The following is a 6000-nucleotide window of genomic DNA, read 5'->3' as shown; positions in this document are numbered from 1 at the left end:
AAAAAAAATCTTTGGAGAACTGTAATCTGATCAGATTATGGGGAGATGGTAGAAAGATCATCCAGAAGAAAACCTGTTGGAAGCTGCAAAACCCCTGAATGAACTTTCACCTTACAGCAGAACAACGACCTCACACAGCCAGCATTACGCTTGGATCAAAGCATATTTCTGCATTGGAATGACCTAGTCAAAGTCCAGACCTACATCCAATGGAGGATCTTTAGCAGTTAATCTGACTGAGTTTGAGTTATTAGAAAGAAAAAATATACAAAAAAATGTCAAATATCTGTGATAGAAACACCCGAATAGACCTGCAGCTGTATTTGCAGCAACATGTGTTTCCACAAAGTATTAAAATTGACATCATAAATATGTGATTTTTATTTGTAGGACATAAATTAAGCCATAAAAGTGGATGTTTTAAAAATTATTTTATTTTTAACTGTTTTTAGTTGTTTTCTTTTTTTAATAGAATACAATAAAAAAAATACCACTTTTTTTTTTTTTTTTTTTACCAAAAGATGGCTTTATATATACAGTACAGACCAAAAGTTTGGACACACCTTCTCATTGAATTCAATGAGAAGGTGTGTCCAAACTTTTGGTCTGTACTGTATATATATGCTGTATATATATACGTATATATATATATATACGTATATATATATATTTTTTTTTATTTCCTAAAATAATGGCATTATTACATATTTATATATATATATATATATATACTGCTCAAAAAAATAAAGGGAACACTTTAAGTGTTAAACACCTGTTTAAGTGTTCCCTTTATTTTTTTGAGCAGTGTATATATATATTTGACAAAAAAAAGACTTATGCCATTATTTTAGGCAGTGGCGCAAAAGGTGGCTATGCAGTGTATGCAATGCATAGGGGCGCTGCACTAGCGGGGGCGCAAAAACGATGTGGGGATTTTTTTTTTTATATAGTCAGCATTTTATGTACTTAACAGCTGTTTGTGTATGAAATGACCAATAACAGAGGAACAGCACTGATTAGGCGCCCCCCTCCCATACAGGCAGCTTGGGCAGCGGCTGAGGCGCGTTTTGTTTTCTTTTAAATTTGTAGTAATGCCTCAACAACAGGGAGCTAAAGATGGGGCGCAGAAAAAACTCCGGGGCCCAAAACAGAAAACGGAAGAGGGGGAAGGATAAAGATGTTGGAGAAACGAAGAAAAGCTTTTCAAAGTGGTTGAAAGACAGAAGGTAAGAAATGTCAGTGTATCAACAAGAGAGTTGTAAATATTCAGGTTAGCTTAAGCTAGCCTACAATGATGATGTTCGCATCCACCTCAAAAATATGTAGTTGCGGCCCTGGCTGCAGCAAACACAGTTTGACTCTGATAATGTGTCGGATGAATGAGCACGTGACGTCAGCGCAGCAGGTGCAAAGAGCCCATTGGTACATTGATCTTGTAGCCAGAGAAACTGTAATCTGTTTTGGATTCTTTAAAGTGGACTGCAAACATTTGTTTTTGTTTTATATTGGCAATAAAAATAAAGGTTTTAGGAGCAGAGCTAATGGTGCATTTGAAATCCATGAAGGCTATGTGTTCCTCTGTTTGATCAATTACTATTTACCAAGAGAGTTAGTTTTAGTTTCACTGAATCAATTAAAAGTAAGTCCTGTAGATTTAATATTTCTCTATCTTAATAAAGTTTTGTTCATTATTAAAAGAATGTTAAGATGTCCAGAATCAGCTGCAGCTTGTTTTTTTTAATCTGCGCAAAGAGTAATTAACATTCTTATCTAATATTTTAATTCTTATAATTCTACATAATTATTACTCAGATTTTTATAAACATCCTTTGGACCATGCAAAGCATTTTAGCTGTTTCTCTATAAGATCTATTTTCTATTTCCAGTTATTAAGTTCTTCCAAACTGCTATGAGAGCAACCTTGAACACAACAATCATTTTAATTTGATATTTGTTCAAATCATCTTTCCATTCTCTTACTTTGACTCACTTGCTCCTTGCCTTTCTCCTTATTTCTAAATCACCACATATGCCTACTTACCAAACCTACTACTCAGTTTATTAATTCCTGCAAACCATGAGCTAGTAGTTTTTATCATTATTTTTCTTTCTATGAAACTTTAACTGTTTAAAGTTTCCTCATCCTTTTCCTTCTTAAAAAAACTTTCATATTCCCCTTTCTTGTGTTTCACATTCCTGTCTGTTACTTGTTTTCCTTTATGACTTTTGTTCCAGTTTTCAGATATTTTTTTTATTTATTATATTCATCTACTTATTCCTGTATTTATTTAGTTAGTGTTTCATTTAGTCATCTATTTATTTGCCAACACACTGTTATCACAATCTTTTGTTTCCTTAATTTCTTGGCTCTTTCTTTAGTTTTTAATTTTATCCTATAGTTCTAGTTCTATTTTAGTATTTAATTAACCTTTTAACCTGTACTTTACTATCCATCTATTCAGATATTTTCTATTTTATCAGGGAACTGCCCTTCAACACACTCCCAATATTTTCACTGCTGTTAATCTTTTGATTTACATTTACTGTTGAAATATAAAGCAGTAATTCGTTCAATGGTTGCTATGCCGCCATCTGCTGTGTATTCTCCAGTACTGCAGTTATTTTTCTACCATTCCGGACAATTTAAATGAATTCATTTATAAGAGAAATTAAACGAACACATATTGAAACACTTCTCTCCACTTCCTGCTATTTTTACCCATTTTAAACAATTTAGACCAGTTTGTCAACACCTAGGCTGTTCTAAAAACTGGTTTCTTTTTTATAGTGGGTAACAATTAAAAATACCAATTGTGGTAATCCTTTCTTGGACTCTTACGAGTGGAGGATTCTTGCCTCTGCATCCTCAATTGGTTTGCTCCTTCCAAACCCGCTACTTTAAATGAGATAAAATACCTAAAGGTGTTTATACCTCCAATCACACTTCAGTTCCGGAGCTGAAGCGTCTTCACGCAGGACTCCGCCGCCCTTTTTTTTACGGAATGAAACTTTTAAGACGGATTTAAGCGGCTGCTCGCTGGACTCCGCCATCCAATTATCACCACAACAGCTTAAAGTTAAAGCCGTTTAGTTTCAGCTGTTAGAGCCCAGGATTCACAGCGTTTCTTACACAGGATTTCTTTTAACGCGAACGCCATCAACTCATTCACGCTTTTCTTTTAAAAGAGAATTTACTCTCAGTAAACGGAGTCCCGTCAAGCGTCAGATTCCAGCCGGTAAACCAAATACCAGTCCCGGAAAAAGATCTAAACTCATTCTGAAGAGTTTAGCCGTGCGCACGGTCCTTCTGGATTCGGTCTCACCCGCTGGAATCCTTCAGGATCTTGGGATCCGGCTTGGAAGGACCAAATTAATGTCAGGTTCATCTACCTAAGCATTTTCAAACTGAAAAAGAAGAGAGAGACAAGTGAGTTTTAGATTTACTTGCAATGAGAACGGACAGCAGCGTGCTTTAGTTACAATCTACCCGCTCTAAAACAGCTCCTCCCAGAGACTTTCTTTTTATTTCCTTAGGGCGGTCCTAGTTACAGAGCCTATTCAGGGGTCTCAAACTCCAGTTCTCGAGGGCCGCAGTCCTGCAACTTTTAGATGTGCCTCTGCTGCACCACACCTGAACAGAATAATTAGGTCATTAAGGCTCTGGAAAACTGATCTACACAAGGAGGAGGTCATCAAGTCATTTCAATCCAGTGTTTTGTACCTGTGGCACATCTAAAAACTGCAGGACTGCGGCCCTCGAGGCCTGGAGTTTGAGACCCCTGGATTTGGTTATCTTGAGTTAATCACATAGCAGCTGCTTCTTCTGTTCTCTTGAGTCACAGGTGTGTTGCACCTGCAAGCTGCCGTAATGTAGAATGCAAAATTCAGAGTTCTTGTTTATTTCCTTCTGTAGAAACGATGCAGGAACTGATGAACCCACAGAACAAGGAGGTGTCTTGTGCATCCCTGTCTCATGTACAGTTCCTCTGTTTCTGGTTCATAAACTTCGACCCTTAATCATCCGTCAGTCATCACTCTTGCTGCAGACCATCTGGTGTCAGCTTCCAGTTTGACCCGTTTAGATGTCTTCCTGCAAGCATCTCTCACTAGGCACAAACTCCAAAAGCAAACAAGAGTATTTATATTTGTAATTAATTTAAACGCATCACTATCCCACAAACATCCTGTTTCCAGCAACCCAAAATATCCTTTACTGTTAAAAAAAAACCCAGGGTGGCACCCAATACGCCAACGTTGAATCGTACACATGCATAAAAATTCTCCCTACTTTCTGACATACTGAAAGTTCCTCTTCCTGGATATTTACCCTTACTGCTTCTTCCCTTTGCTGGACATCTTTGCTTTTTTCCGCCAGCCTGGATTCGATCCTGTCATTTTTAATCTTTAGAGATACAATTTCTTTATTTAACTCCTCATTTTCTCTCTCTAGCCACTCGAGTTTTTCTGTGTTTGCTCTTAATTTGTCCGCTGCAGTGTTTCTCTGTTTTTTCCGGTCCTCTTCCAGTTTAAGTGTTATTCTTAATTTGGCTTCATTATCACATCTTAGTTGGCATATGGTTGCATTTTCTTCCTCCAGGTCCAGATTAATTTTTCTGATTTGTTTTTTGTAAAATGCATTTGATTTTAGAAGTAAGCAATTTTCCTCATGCCAGTTGTGTGTCTTGTCCGTTCTGTTTAGTCTCTCTAGTTTAATCTTCAGACTTTCTATGGTTTTCTGAAGCTCTTTGTTCTCCTCCTGCAGCTTGCTGCGGTTCTTCTGTAAATTGTTTATTTTTGTCAACAAAAAATTATCCTCTTCCATCTTTGCTCTCTGGTTCAAACTGCAAATGAATTTCTCTGTGGAATCTGGCAATACAAAGGCAGCCGCCAGTGATGTCATAGACAGGATGAGTGACATCACTATGACATCAAAGCCACAAGAAGTCTGTTGGGTGTGGGGGAGGGGGGGATGTTTTTTTTTAAAACTTTATTCACAGACACACTGTACAACGACAGAGTGAAACATTTGTTCTGCCTCCAGAAAAAAAACAAATACAGATAAATATATTCAAGATGAAGAAAAAGCTACGGGGCTTCGGTTCCCAACTGTTCATTCAAAGCAGTACAGAGTTCAATTGTTTTAATAGCTATTTTCTGTCTTTGATAGTCTGGATATAAAACTTAAGTTCATTGTAAAATGCAGCAAAGCATGGCTTCCCCTACCTGGAACAATGAATATGATATTTAAATAGTGACAATAGAGGATTTATGAGAAACTCTGAACTGTTGGGCTCTTTGCACCTCAGCTTCCGCGTTCGGGGCAAAGCGGCTCAATCTTTTCCGATCTATTGAAAAAGGATCTTTACACTGGGCGTCTGCAGGGCTTGTCCAAGGTAACAATTAATGATGTACATCGATCCGAAGCCCCGACAATAAGCTGGAGAAAGGTTTCAACATGTTCGCCTCGTTATACACAGATACGAAGGTGAGTTTTACTTTCTTTAGACTTTGTGGCTAACATTAGCTTTAGCTTATGCTAGACATTTTTCTTGTAAAAATGTGCTATTTAAGTATCTAAACATTTTTCATCCATTCTAACGGACAATGTTTTTACCTTGTTTTCAAGTATATTACCTGCGTTTATTGTCGTTAGTGTCAGAGACCAAGTAACGGTCTAGGGTACTATAATGTCCCCTCCAGTTCTCCCCGGTTCCTACGCCTACGGCTCTGACTGTAATCCTGGACCTGTGCTTCTGTCTGCTCTGTCCTCTCAACCCTCAGCCGATCACAGTACAGTCACAATGCTCATACTGCTGTTCCTTCCTGTTGAAAGGGAGTTGTTCTCCACCACAGTCGCCCCGTGCTTTAGATGTAGAAATTGTTGGTAAATCAACAATCAGATGGGCTTAATTTATATCCACTAATCAGTTTGTAACAGTGATGAACTAAAATTGTGACTGGATCTGAATCTAAGTATTTTTTGTTCAAATGAATTGAATT

Source organism: Xiphophorus hellerii, chromosome 20 (assembly GCF_003331165.1).
Source record: "Xiphophorus hellerii strain 12219 chromosome 20, Xiphophorus_hellerii-4.1, whole genome shotgun sequence".
In the NCBI taxonomy this organism is placed as follows: domain Eukaryota; kingdom Metazoa; phylum Chordata; class Actinopteri; order Cyprinodontiformes; family Poeciliidae; genus Xiphophorus; species Xiphophorus hellerii.
Note: the sequence above shows the minus strand (reverse complement) of the source record.